Here is a 14,180-nt window from a genome sequence, read left to right as displayed (position 1 = left end):
GTGTTTCCTTTAATAAATAAAATCAAATATTTTTCAGTATTTTGAGATTACACATAAGCTTGACTAACAATAAGCTTTGTAGTTAATACATATTGTATTTATATAATGAGAAAAAACAACGAAAAAATGTGCTTTCAATCTGTATCGTAACAGAATTTACCAGTAAATTTGATGGATTCCGTTTCTCGACTTGCCACACATACATTGTTTCAGCTATATCTATCTTCAAAAATTATTCTTAGCTGGGAAGCTATGTTTCTTTTCACAGCCTTTCTTGGTAGTCTTGTAGCTAATTCGAGAACCCTTAATCCACGATACATCGACATCGATTCCGGGTGACGAAGCGTTGAGTGTATTCGCCTTCAACTGTAGGTCTACGTCTTATATAGCCTGAGTGACGAAACATGATGTCAAAGGTTAAGAAATAACAGTAACAGATCGTGTAAAAAAATCTATGTACGGTAATATTTTATTAACCCTGATTCTTCTTCTCTATATTATTCCTTTATTCTGTGCGAAAATCATAAATTGATGAGCGTCTGTACGCAATTAGAAAGTACAAACAGTGATTTGAAACTCAATCATTTCTTTCTAATAATACTCGAGAGAAGAACCTTTCTTCTTTAATGTACAAGTGAACTCCTGTCAAATTGTTGCCTGGGAACTTTATCCGTAACAGCCTTCCCTAAATTGTGGTGAGTATCGGGAAGCAAACATGCAACCATTATTATATCTATTACCGGAAATTTAAAAAGCAAATTTTGCATTGCAGTTGTATTAAACCCTTACGGAACAAATTCCAAGCCAAGTAAAGCTGTTATTCTTTTGCTATGGTTTCAATATAAAAACAGCAGTTATTATTGTAACAGCCAGGTGCACGGTCAACACTTCTACTCACTGTTATTTTGAATCTATGTAAGTGCGTTTGTAGATAACTCTTTATGGTCGGGAAATCATTATTAACCAATGTGTTACTTAACTAGAATATTTTGTATTTATTGTACATATGGACGATTATTTGTCGAAGCATAATTTTATTAAAACGAGGTTACTATACTGATCTTTTCTCACGGGTAACTAATGACTAAAATACATCGAATTAAAATTTTTCTTTCGTGTATTTAAAATTTCTGGTATATGCCTGACATTGTTATTGGTGTATTACTATCTATATAGAAGGCACGGCTTTAACCGAGAATACATCATATTTGATCAGATGATTTTGAAGTTACAAAACACGAATTATATTCGAACTGTTGTGGTTATTTTTATAACCAGTGTTTCACACAGTGACTGTTATAGTGAGTAATCCAAAAACAGATGTTATTCGGTGCGAGGTATGAAAGTGACGCTGTTATTTGACACAAAATACAGAGGCGCATTGATCCGCTTCGGAAAATCATTGTTGGATATCCGTTTTCCTTAAAACTGTATTGGGGAACACTACCTTCACAATAATCAGAAGGGGAAAAACAAATATAAAAGATATTACTGCTTACCAAGGGCGCCCATCAGGGGGACAAGGTGGGCGCTTGCCCCCCTAAAAGAAAATCGTACTTGGGAATATCGAAAGTCCAATAGAATTTTTACATTAGTTACGGCAAAATTTGAAACTATATTTGAAACCTCGCTTATATTTGCCACCCTTGGAAACCACAACATGGGCGCCCTTGCTGCTTACCATCTTGCTAAGATTCTTTTCGTGTTCATTTGCTTACAGACATCTGTAAGTTAGTGTATAAGCCTAATTCTCAGGAATGATGTGCAGGAGATAATAATCCTCAAACTACTTTCATTAGTATAGTTTGGAAGATTCAAGCGAACAGTGTTTTCCTTTCATAATCAAAGCTACATGTATACTTACAGTCTCAGATGAAATTTAAACCACTGGAAGGACTTCAGATTTCTATGCTCTCCTACTATCAATCGACCCAGCATCCTGTTCACTTAAGCCCACTGTAGCCACTAAAGGAGCGAGATACGCTGAAAGGTATGCAACTGTATATAACACTGATAACAGATTACTACACAGTGTAATATAGGTTGAGTCGGCGAGACCATGTGATCAGTGCACGTGGTTCTGATTCCAATAATATATCGGTTCAGCAAATTGAAGAACTCCCCAATGGAAAATGATACAGTAGGTAAGGTATCGTGATTTTCAATTATTGTAACATCAGGAATTGAATACAAGAGTAATGTGACGAAATTAATTCACTATAAAAGATTGATTTATATGTTGCTGATACGATTCCGACTGCTTCTGTATCAAACTGAGTTTAAGAAGCGAGTCCGAGACTCAGATTTTGTTGCAGATAACAGTGAAGCAAGGGGCCCATAAGTAAATATTTCCTATGCCAATAAGATTTGTTCAATGGAAAGACGTTCATGAAAACAATCATTTCCTGTCAGATAACAAGTAGAGGCGTATAAATAGTCATCCATCCAGAAATCCAGCATTTGCCTAAAGTTACGAAGAAAAACCTACTACCGATAACACAAAAGCAGCTCTGCAACATAGTTGCAGAATTTTAAAGTTGATAAAATGTTGAGTATGCGATCAAACATGCATTTATTTCATCCATGGTGAAAAGGAAAAAAGTGTTTTTTGAAGATATACTATGTAGAAAGATTTAACAACACATTACTAACAGTCAGTGTCACATTTTACAAGCTAGTCTAAGCTAGTCTTTTCCAACTGGTGGTATCAGAGAAAATTACTTTCATAATATATACTGCGCAACATTGATTTAGAAAATTAAGCATTGTTCCCAAACCTGAGGAAGATTTTCAATTCAATAGCAAGTGATGAAAATAGTAGATACAAGTGATTTTGTCCAACCTGACGAACGTGACCAAACTTGACCGTATTTTTTTAAATCAATATTCATAAACTTTTAATTTCTGCCTGTGTAATGTCAATGACAAAGTCAAGACTATAATGCTGAGGTTTACAAGATCTTAGTTCCTAATGATTTTATTCACCTTCTTCCTCTAATGTGAGTTTATGCATGACGTTATTCGATGGGTTATTTATGTGTTGAGATGGAACTCAGCGTTCGCAGACCGTTAGATATAAGAATTAATAAGTCCTTGACAGGAAAGAGTAATGTTACTTAAGAAAACTATTGACATTCGATGAGTTCCAATTTTTTGGAGAAGTTGAGCAAGTTGGACCGGATGGCTTTTCAAAAAATTTGCCTGACTGTTCATGCATGATATCCTGCAGGTAGGGTAAATAAAGATTTAAATACAGTTGAATGATCCTCGTGTAACGGTTCTGCAAGATTTTGTAGACATTGTAGTGGTGTTAATATGCTCCTGAGTGCGTGTCCACTTGCAGAATGCCCGTAAGTGAATTTTATTAGGATGGCCATGATTGTAAGTACGTCTTATATGTGAACTACCTAGAGTTTACAAAACTGTATGTAGCAGAGTTTCCACGAGCCCATGTTGTAAATGTTCCGGGAGTAGTAGTGAGAGTTGGATCGAAATATACTCCCAGATCTTTATTTCCTGGTTGAAATGGATGGTGATTGTGTAGCGTGAGTGAGAATCTTGATTGAGGGTGCTTTTTGTTAGCAAATTGGACTACATTAGTCATTTGTGTTTTGATTTTGATGTACGTTAATCCAAGTTGTTAGCCAATCTTCTAATAGATGGAGATTCAGATTTTTCTATTGACAGAACTTTTTTTTTCTGAATAAACAAATTGTTTATAAATATTATTAATTGTCTAAAATACTTTTTTAAAAATTGTATTCAAGAAAGGAAACAAAAAAACATGTAAGTCGATAGTACTTTTCCCTTTGATTGTGATTTACCTATATTTGTGAAGTTGATTCAAAATTTCAATAACATTGAAGGTAATGCAGGGCCAGAAAATTCGCTGATCTAAAGAATATTTAAATATTATTTTGCGCTTCTAATATGTAAGAATTTAAGACATTACATTGGTGAAGAAGAAAACTCAGAAATGTTAAAAATTGCAGTAAAATTTTATTATTTTCCAAATTGCAGCAAATCTAGAGCGCATGCGTACCTGGAAGATATATACCGATTTTATTTCTTTTCACCGCTTTATTGTCTTCAAAATTCGCAATTTCTACGGCAACGATCAGAAAAATTTTAGGCTTTTACAGCCTATCCTAATGGTCAAGTTTATGGTCTTCGCTACGATAGATCGGTAAGTCCCAATCCGTAGTTCGAGCACCTTCGTGGCTAAACGGTTAGCGTACCCACCTTAGACGTAGGAGACCCGGGTTCCACTCCCGTCGAGAGCTCATGTGGTTCGGATTCCACGTTAATCAATAAGTCCACTTTCATATAGCCTCGCTGCTGAAAGGGTCGCCAAACTCAAAATCAATCAAGCAAGCAATCCATGGTTCGTACGACATGAAGAGTTTACCTTGCAAAGTGATGCTGGGAGTATGTACACAGGGTATGGTCGGAATACTGAATAGAATCTAGTTAAGATCTGAAGACGATATCGTGGAAAAGAAACGTAAATTGACCCCCATGCGTGGGAAAAATGCATGATTTCGGTAGGTACCAACGCAGCTAAGTCATGGTTGCAAGTGAATTACTAACGATGTTTAACACCGTGCTGTTCTAAGGACCACGTTATTTATTTAGGTCTACAATTATCCTGATGCCAGTTTTCTGCTGATAGAGTTTATGAAGATCGTAAGGATTTTTATTTTTCAGCAAGTTAAAGGCATTAATTATACTAACTGTTGAAGTGGGTGTTAAAATGGTGATGTGCACGTCTTCTGTTGAGCTGAGTATATGTTGTGTGAGTGGAAGCAATGGAATATGATATTTAATAGCTATGGCAAGTCTCCTTCCTATGATCGATCGATAGTCGTGTCTGAGAAATTTGTAATTTCTTAGTTTGAAGTTGATGATTTGGATGGTTTTAATTTAGATTCGTATAGTATTTCTTCACCGACCTCATATTTTTGTAAGAAAGACAGAAAGACTGTTTTTGTGATAATACTGCGTTCTATGGTGTTGAATACAATGTTTAATCTGAACCATCATCAAAAATATTGACAACAACATCAATCAGTGTTGTGAACTTGATGCTGTCTTCCGTGGCAGTTTTACTTTCTGGATATTCAGTATCATTCTTTATGGCATATCACAAATTTAAACCCTGAAAGAATTCTACTATTTCTTTGGTACTGAATTTTAGATATCTCTATTTCTTCTTGATTTTGGTAGCCTGGTTATTGGTGGTGGATTTGTAGTTTGCAGTGTTCAAATTTGTTGTGTTATGCTCTTGAGTAATTAGTTTATTTGGCTGTCATATTGGCTTGGAATTATTTCTACTGATCGAAAAGCCAGCAGCCTTACAATTTGCTAGATATTCTCCATTACAACTGTAGCATTTGGCTGTAGCTTTACTGATATTCTTCCGACAATTTTTATTACGTGGTCACCTGGGTATTTGTACACTCCGCATCAAAAAAATGCGAGAGCTAACGCCGTGCAGTTAGGCCACCCAATATACACTTTCTTATCCCATAATCGTGTCAGGTAAAGAGACTCTCTCTCTCTCCGCCTTTCTTCTCTCCTATACTAAAAGAAACAAACAACAAGAGCGCAATTCTTATTTCAAACTACACATGTATTAGTATCGCCAAAATGAAACCACAAAACCGAGACGAAAGAAAATTCATAAGTTGATGTAGGGAGAAACTGAAACACACACAATGAAAAATTGAAACCAATTGATGTATATTGCACAGAGATTCAGAAATGAGGCAGAGAGAGAGAGAGAGAAAGTGAGAGAGAGAAGAGTAGAGAAGAAGAAAGAGAGAAGGGAGAACAGATAAAACTGTGAAATTCAAACGTAGTAAGAAAAGAACCTAACATTCTGAAGATCCGCATCCAGAAATACAACAGTAATATATAAAAAAACGTTTGTTCTGACATATTTTTGGAACTATTCGAATATGTAGAGAATGCTTTAAACATTCATTATGCTCCTTTCATAATAGATGACACACTCAATTTCAAGTAGAACTGCAGATCTCGAAGACACATCTAGGATAATGTCAAAAGCTTAACACATATGCTTTGTTTCCGCGTGGTTCGATTGCACATTCGGTAGTGTTCATTGCACGTACTGTACCAAAATACATTCTGATAAACACAGTAGATAGCGTTGGTCATATCCTCCAATTCAGACTACTAATGCAAACTGAACAATAAAAGCAAAAAAAAGAGAGAAGCGAAAAGAAAAAAAGAAGAAAGGAAGAGAAAATAGAAGAGTTCTATTTTACTGCCAAATTTTGTAATGAAAAGTTACTAATGTTGGAAAGTAAAAGTTTATGTTCCTCATAGATGTAACATGGTTCAAATACAACGTGAAAAAAAAAACACATTGAATTATATGATGGGAAAAATTTATGTGTCGAACTAGTATTAGAAAATGTTGTTTTCAAATAACCAAATAAATAACCAATTTTCTAGTCTTTTCCGAAGATTTATATGTTCCGAACATCCAGCATTGATTTAACCTCTTTCGGATATAACGTAATTTGCACAAATAAAATGAACACGCTAAGAGCTCAAACGGATCACCATGTCAGTCGGATGATGTTGCTTAGGTTATAGACCACAACTGGGTCGAGGATTCAAATCCGTAGTGACCCGATAATGCGACTCAGACTCGGTAACTCAGAGGATAAAAAAAGATATTTTACTTATTCCCTTGCGTTTAAACAGTATTTTTGTCAGAGATGACCAGGACTGGAGATGTTATCCCCAGAGCACGAAGAACACGACGCCGAAGTTATCGGTTAATAATATTCTCCAGACCAGGTATATCGGACTCTTTCTCCGTTTTAAATTTAGAACATGAAGTGCGTGTTTGTGTGAGAGGGAGAAAAGGGGGAGAAATGAAAGATGCAATGACAGAATAGGGAAAGGTCAAGAAACAGAGAGAGAGAAGGGGCGAATATAAATATGAAACATACTTATCATTACAGTGTATGATATAGAACGCACACACTGTTGATTCGAATAATCGCCAGTGATGCCTTGTAAATTTTCCAACAGAAGAAAAATCTCTGCAGCCACTATTTTATGCGAAAAAAGTCATATTACCTGATGATGAATCAAACCAAGATTTTCCATTTGGAAGTCTTTCACGTTACCACTACACCACCGATTGCTTTAGCCGAACTTTGTTTAACAAATGGTATAGTGTTTTTTTCCGAGAACTATAACACTAAAAGTGTATACTGGAGATCAATGATGTCTTTGGAATGTCCTGCTAACTCTCTCGCCCTTTCCCAACCAGCATTCGGAAATTGTCTCCATCATGATACAGGTGTTTACTTCCACATTCTTATGTATTGCTTGTCCAGTGTAACTATATTTTTGACTCCTAAACTCTTGAACTACGCGACTGATCTCGGTCAAATTTTCAACATTGTTAAGGTTCGGGCCTGGGATGCTTCTTTATGATTTCATTTTAATGGTAAAACTTAGGGATAGGATAAGGGGAGGAGGGTTGAATTATAAAAATTAATAAAATGTAATAACTCTTGAACCACCAGACCGATCTCTATCAAACTTTCAACGTAGATAAGGCTCGGATCTGGAACGACTTTTATCATTTTTGTTTGATGGTGCAACGTAGGAGCCGGAGGAGGGAGATATATTTTTAAAAAAATAAAATAAAAGTGACTGTTTTCTGGCTTCATCACTCTTGAACCACCCGCCCGATCTCGATTAAATTTTCATCATAGATGAAGTTCGGGCCTAAGATGGTATTTATCTACTTTCTTTGACAATATAAGTTAGCGGAGGAGTTAAAATGAATAAATAAAACTTGGTAACTCGTGAAAAAATGATCATGATCAATTTTCTAACAAAGGTGAGATTCGGACCTGATATGATTTTTATCATTTCGCATTCACGGGAGAGCTTGGGGAGGGGAATGGGAGAGGGAGGTATATAAAACTAAATAAAACTTAATTATTCTTGAACCAACAAACCAATCTCGATCAAATTTTCAACCTAGATAAAGTTCAAACCTGAGATGGTTTCTGTCATATCACTTTGATGGTGTAACTTAAGAGATAGGGAGGGGGAGTGACATTTAAAAAAAGAACGAAAAAGTACCAGTTTAATTGGCGAATCTATAACTTTTGGAGTCGATGAAATTAACAGTGACACATCTGATGCTGTTTAAATCCAAATTCAACTTAGAGGAGGGGTAGACATAAAAAATGATCGAAATAACCATTATTAGTGTCGAATTCATAGTTCTCGGGCTCGCTGACATAAGCAATTAAAGTGCAGATGCCGTGTCCCACAACATAGGGTGGGAAGGGGTTATATAAAACACGTCGAAAATGACCGGTATCAAAGCGCGCTTTAGTAATACTCAACAGGGATTGAATAACGGAACATATTACAATTTTTCTCAATTTAAACCAACGAAGCGGTTAATTGATGTTAATAATAATAATAATCATAATCATAATAATTGACTACGGTACTGTGGATGTGAACATTTATTATTATTATTATTATTATTATTATTATTATTATTATTTACGTACTTTTGAACTTGAACTACGAAATTGCTGTAAAGTATGCTTTATTTTTGTAAATTTTCCTGATTTGTATATTTTTCCTTTATTAGTGGGCACTAATTTTTCTCTAGGCCGTCAAATAAGTGAATGACGTTGTGTACTTTGGTTCGTTCCAAAGATCAGAGCTAAAGTAAGTAGTATTTGGCTTGTAATTTCAGATACCATGATAGTGTAAGGATAACGTAATGGTCTTATGAATAATACAGCTATCGAACGTAGGTTCAAATCCTGTTCACGCCAAAGTATATGTTTTTACAAAATGATTGTGAAGAATCGACTTATCATACTGAGCAAACAATACATAAGAATGTGGAAGAAAGCACCTGTATCATGATAGAGACGATTTACAAATGAGGGTTGGGAAAGGGCGAGGGAATTACCAGGACATTCCAAAGACATCATTGATCTGTAGTATACACTTTTCGTGTTGTCTTTCTCAGAAAGAAACACTACAACATTTGCTAAACAAAGTTCGGCTAAAGTAATCGGTGGTGTAGTGGTAACGTGAAAGACTTCCAAATGGAAAATCTTGGTTCGATTCATCATCAGGTAATATGACTTTTTTCGCATAAAATAATGGCTGCAGGGTTTTATCTTCTGATGGAAAATTTACAAGGCATCACTGGCGTTAGTTCGAGTAAACAGTGTGTTCGCTCAACATCATACACTGTAATGATAAGTATGTTTCAAATTTATATTCGCCCCTCTCTCTCTCTTTGTTGACGATTCCCTATCCTGTCTGTGCATCTTACACTTCTCCCCATCTCTGTCTCACACACAAACATGCACTTCATGTTCCAAATTTAAAACGAAAGAAAAGCCCGATATACCTGGTCTGGAGAATCTAATTAACTGGTAACTTCGGCGTCATGTTCTTCGTGCTCTGGGGATAACATCTCCAGTCCTGGTCATCTCTGACAAAAATACTGTTTAAACGCAATGAAGTAAGCAAAATATATCTTTTATTATCTGGGTTACCGAGTCTGAGTCGAATTACCGGGTCACTACGGATTTGAATTCTCGACCCGATGGTGGTCCATAAGCTAACCAACATCATCCGATTGACACTATGATCAGTTTGACCTCTAGCGTGTTCATTCTATCTGTGCAAATTACAACGTTATATTTGCAAGAGACGAAAGTGATGCTGGATGTTTGCCACAGATAAATCTTCGCAAAACACCAAAAAATGGCAACCTCTTTGGTTATTTGGAAACAAAATTTTATTTATACTAGTTTGACACAAATTTGATTCCATCTTATAATTCAATATGAATTATTCAGGTGAAATTTGAAACATGCAAGGTCCGCTACATCTATAAGGAACATCCAATTTTTCGTTTGAACATTTTTAACTCTTCATTACGATGCACTTTAGACTTTTAATATACGGTACTTCTGATAGAAATTTAGCTGTGAAATAGAATTCTTCCAGTTTCTCTTTTTTCTTTCTTTTTTCTTTTCGTTTTTTTTCGGTTTTTTGTTCAGGTTGCGTTAGTAGTCTGAAATGGAGGGTACGGCCAACGCTATCTACTGTGCTTATTAGAATGTATTTGGAACAGCACGTCCAACGAACACTACCGACTTTGCAATCGAACCATACGGAAACAAAGCATATGTGTTAAGCTTTTGACATTGTCCTAGTTGTGTCTTGAAGATCTACAGTTATATTTGAAATTGAGTATCCTATCCATTATGAAAGGGACATAATGAATGTTTAAAGCATCCTCTATATATTCGAATAGTTCTGAAAAAATATGTAAAAACAAACGTAATGTCTATATTAACGTTATTAGGTTATGTTCTTACTACGTTTGAATTCTACAGTTTTATCTGTTTTCCTTTTTTCTTCTTCTTCTTCTCTCTCTCTCTCTGCCTCATTTCTGAATCTCTGTATATTAGACATCGATTGGTTTCAGTTTTTCACTGTGTGTGTTTCAGGTTCTCCCTACATCAACCTATGAGTCTTGTTTCGTCTCTGTTTCTTATTTCATTTTGTCAAACCTAATATATGTGTAGTTTGAAATAGGAATTGCGCTCATGTTGTCAGCTAATTTTAATATAAGAGAGAAGAAAGGAGGAGAAAGAGGAGTCTTTTTGCCTGACATGATTATGGGATAAGAAGGTGTATATTGGGTGACTTAACTGCACGGTGTTAGCTGTGACAATTTTTTTAACGCGGAGTATACATCAGGCTTCTGCGACATCTGGTGTGGAGTGGGACGGATTGACTCTGGATCTTCCAGGTCACAGGTCATTTCTTCACTCATACGTAGGACCTTGGAATTTTGTACAAATGTTTCTATTCGGTCTAGGATGTAGATAAGATAGGACTTTTCGAAATGTGGCTCATAAGAGAGTATAAGAGGTCTTAAGAATTTTTTTTGTTTAACAGATCTCCGAAACTATGAGGCATAGAATGTCGAAATATTGTACAAATATATTCCTTGTATTTCATGCTGTAGAAATGTAGGAGTGTTGAGAAACATGGCAAATTAGAGGGGTAATTGAGCTTGATTTAATTTTACCGTTCGCCAGATCTCCGAAGCTATGAGTATTAAGCGTAAAATCTTCAAATTTTGTGTTAATATTTCCTTGTAGTGAAGGTTTATATGAGACTTAATTTTTAATCTGCTTCTAAGGGGATATAATTTTTCTTGAATTTGTCTTAGTATTTTGACAGTTCTTCTAAATTGCTAGGTTCGAATCTTCAATTTTCTACGAGTGTCCTTACATTTCAAACTACACTTATGAGATTCTTAATGAGGCTCCTACGTGTAAATAACAGGGCGTAAGTCATTTTTCTCCGTTTCTCAGATCTTCGAAACACTTAATAGATTTACAATCTTAAACTAATTTGTAGAGATATTTCCTTTTAATTTAAGTTCTAGATAAGACGTGATTTTTTAAAATGTGGCTACTAAGCAGGTTACAGGTGCTCGAATAATGTTTTACTGTTCGCCAGATCTCTGAAACTGTTGATCATAAAGTTTCGAAATTTTGTGAAAGTGCTCTTCTTGCACTTTAAGTTATAGATAAGTAAGGACATTTGGAAATATTGTTATGTTCAGAAGTCACCTTCTAGAATTCTATTCTTATACCGACTTCAACAAGTTCTTTAATCAGTATTATATTTTTCTAATATGTAATACCAGGAGAAGTTATACCACCAATAAAAAGTAGTAGCACATGTATGTAAACACAACGGCAGCAACAACATAAGCTTTCAACCAATTGTAAATACACTGCACATAATTTAACTTCTCCTTTATTATATGATGAACACCATACTTATCTTCAGTAACACACACTTTCTTAATATTGAACACATCTTACCTTTCAAAATAATATTATGTTTTATTCTCGCATTTTTTATACTTCTTTCAAATTAGCTATAAACAACAACTTTTAATGTATCATTGAACTTGTTGTTGTCGTAAAGACTGTTCGCTCAACTCCTGATGCTTGTAACTATTAATTACAAACTTGTTACAACATATAACCTTTATGACCGTCTACCGAACAAACTAAAATTATTTTTGTTATTTGTTTATAACTCATTCTGTTACTCATAAATACGAAATGCTCTTCGCTTTTGCCGTTCGCCATATCTCTAAACCGGTTATACACTTACAACCTTGAAATTTTGTACCAGTATTCTCCTTGCACTCTAGACTATAAAAGATACAATATTTTTCTGAATACTTCTTCTAAAGAAGTAGAAGGGATATATATATATATATATATATATATATATATATATATATATATATATATATATATATACGACTGGAAGCATGCCAGATGTAGATGAGGAAAAGAATTTAGGTGTGTCGAGCGGGAAACGAATGAGACGGGTTAGGAATTATGGGCAAAAAATATCAATTTTAAATATCATTTGAAGAGAAGCTGGTTGGAAAATTAGCTAAGAAGAAAATGTATCATAAGAGACGTACTAGAGGTGTGGTGGCAGGAAATATAGTGAAGAGGTTAAAGAGACTACAATTAATGGAAGGTATCAAAACATAGAAATTATACGTAAAGACGAAGAGGTTAACAGGAGTCCGAGGAGCATGGAAGCTTCTCAGTTGCAGCAAGTGACCTTCCAAGAATTTCAGAATATCTATGATCATGATCAATTGAAATCCAAATACCAACTTTCATGCCTTTCACCTGAAGGGATTGTCAAATGTGACCATACTATTTTTACAATTAAAACAGATTCTCTTTCTTTCTACCAACAATTTTCCTCTTCAAGGTGAAGCACCAACAACACTTAGTGAGTGTTTTAACTGAAAAATATAAATATCAAATTTCGTGTCTCTAACGAATGACATTCGAGATACCGCCATCCAATTATAACCACTTTGAGTCTACCATTTCGCTATGCACCGTTTTTGCTTTTCTTTTAAGCCAAACAATAAACGGTGAAACAATTGTTTACTTACTTTAAACGACAATACAAAATAATAATTTTGGATTCTAATCTTAAGATATACCATTGTATGGACAATTTACTACAATAATTGTAATTTCCAATATTTTTATTTACTGAATATTTTTATTCTATTCTATTACAAATATCAAATACCACTTAAGCCATTTTTCTAAATGTTTTAAATGAGTAGTAAAATACCAAATTTTAATGGGTGCGTGAAGTTGGCATCTTACTCCTCGATAAAAGATAGCGAATACAATCAACAAGGGAATTTAACGACAATTGTCCGAGGCTAACTTCACATTAGCCCCGTCCGGAAGTTCGTCTTTCCACCAAGTCAGATTCCAATCAAACCTATGCCAACAATTAGTGCTTAATTTGTGCTGATTTGTGCCGCAAGTTTTAGCATTTGTGCTATATCCAGAACGAGGGAAATGAGAAACGATGATTTAGTGGACGTGTGAAATTGGCCCCCGCCACCAAAGCGGAATCGATTCAAACTTATGCCAATATTAATGCCCAATTTGTGCTGATATTCGCTTCAAGTTTTAGAACCTATGCTATTAAAAGAACGGGGGAAATAAGATGGTTTGATTTGGTGAAAGTGTGAAGTTACCCAATACCAAATCGGATTCGATTCAAAACTATGCCAACATTTAGTGGTCAATTTGTGCTGATTCGTGCAGAACTTTTTAGAATTTGTGCTAAACCCAGAACAGGGGAAATCAAAAACGATGATTTGGGGTAAGTGTGAAGTTGACCCCCCAAAATGCATTCGATTCAAAGCTATGCACATATTTAGTGCTCAATTTGTGCTGATTTTTGCTTAAGATTTAGAATTTATGCTATAACCCGAAGAGAAGAAATCAGAGACGGTGATTTCTTGCAAGTGTAAAATGGACCCCCGTACCAAGTCGGATTCGATTCAGTCCTATGCCGATATTTACTGCTCAATTTGCGGTGATCATTACCGCAAGTTTTAGAATTTGTACTTTACCCTGAATGGGCTAATTGAGGAATTGTGATTACCCTACGAAGGCAATTCATACTATGACAATATTTAGTGCCCAATTTGTGCAGTTTTCAGCCGGAACTTTAGAATTTGTGCTATATCAACAACGGGGAAA

General features: G+C 35.2%; 1 protein-coding gene across 1 annotated transcript in view; it reads right to left on the bottom strand.

Annotated features, from left to right (window-relative positions):
- Positions 1 to 14,180, bottom strand: part of LOC145692191 (methyl farnesoate epoxidase-like) — a 44,747-nt gene that overhangs the window by 18,253 nt on the left and 12,314 nt on the right. The gene's annotated exons all lie outside the window — the stretch shown is intronic.

The sequence above is a fragment of the Thermobia domestica genome, chromosome 8, assembly GCF_964235325.1.
Source record: "Thermobia domestica chromosome 8, izTheDome1.hap1.1, whole genome shotgun sequence".
NCBI classification, from domain to species: Eukaryota; Metazoa; Arthropoda; class Insecta; order Zygentoma; family Lepismatidae; genus Thermobia; species Thermobia domestica.
This window is presented reverse-complemented; position numbering and strand designations above follow the sequence as displayed.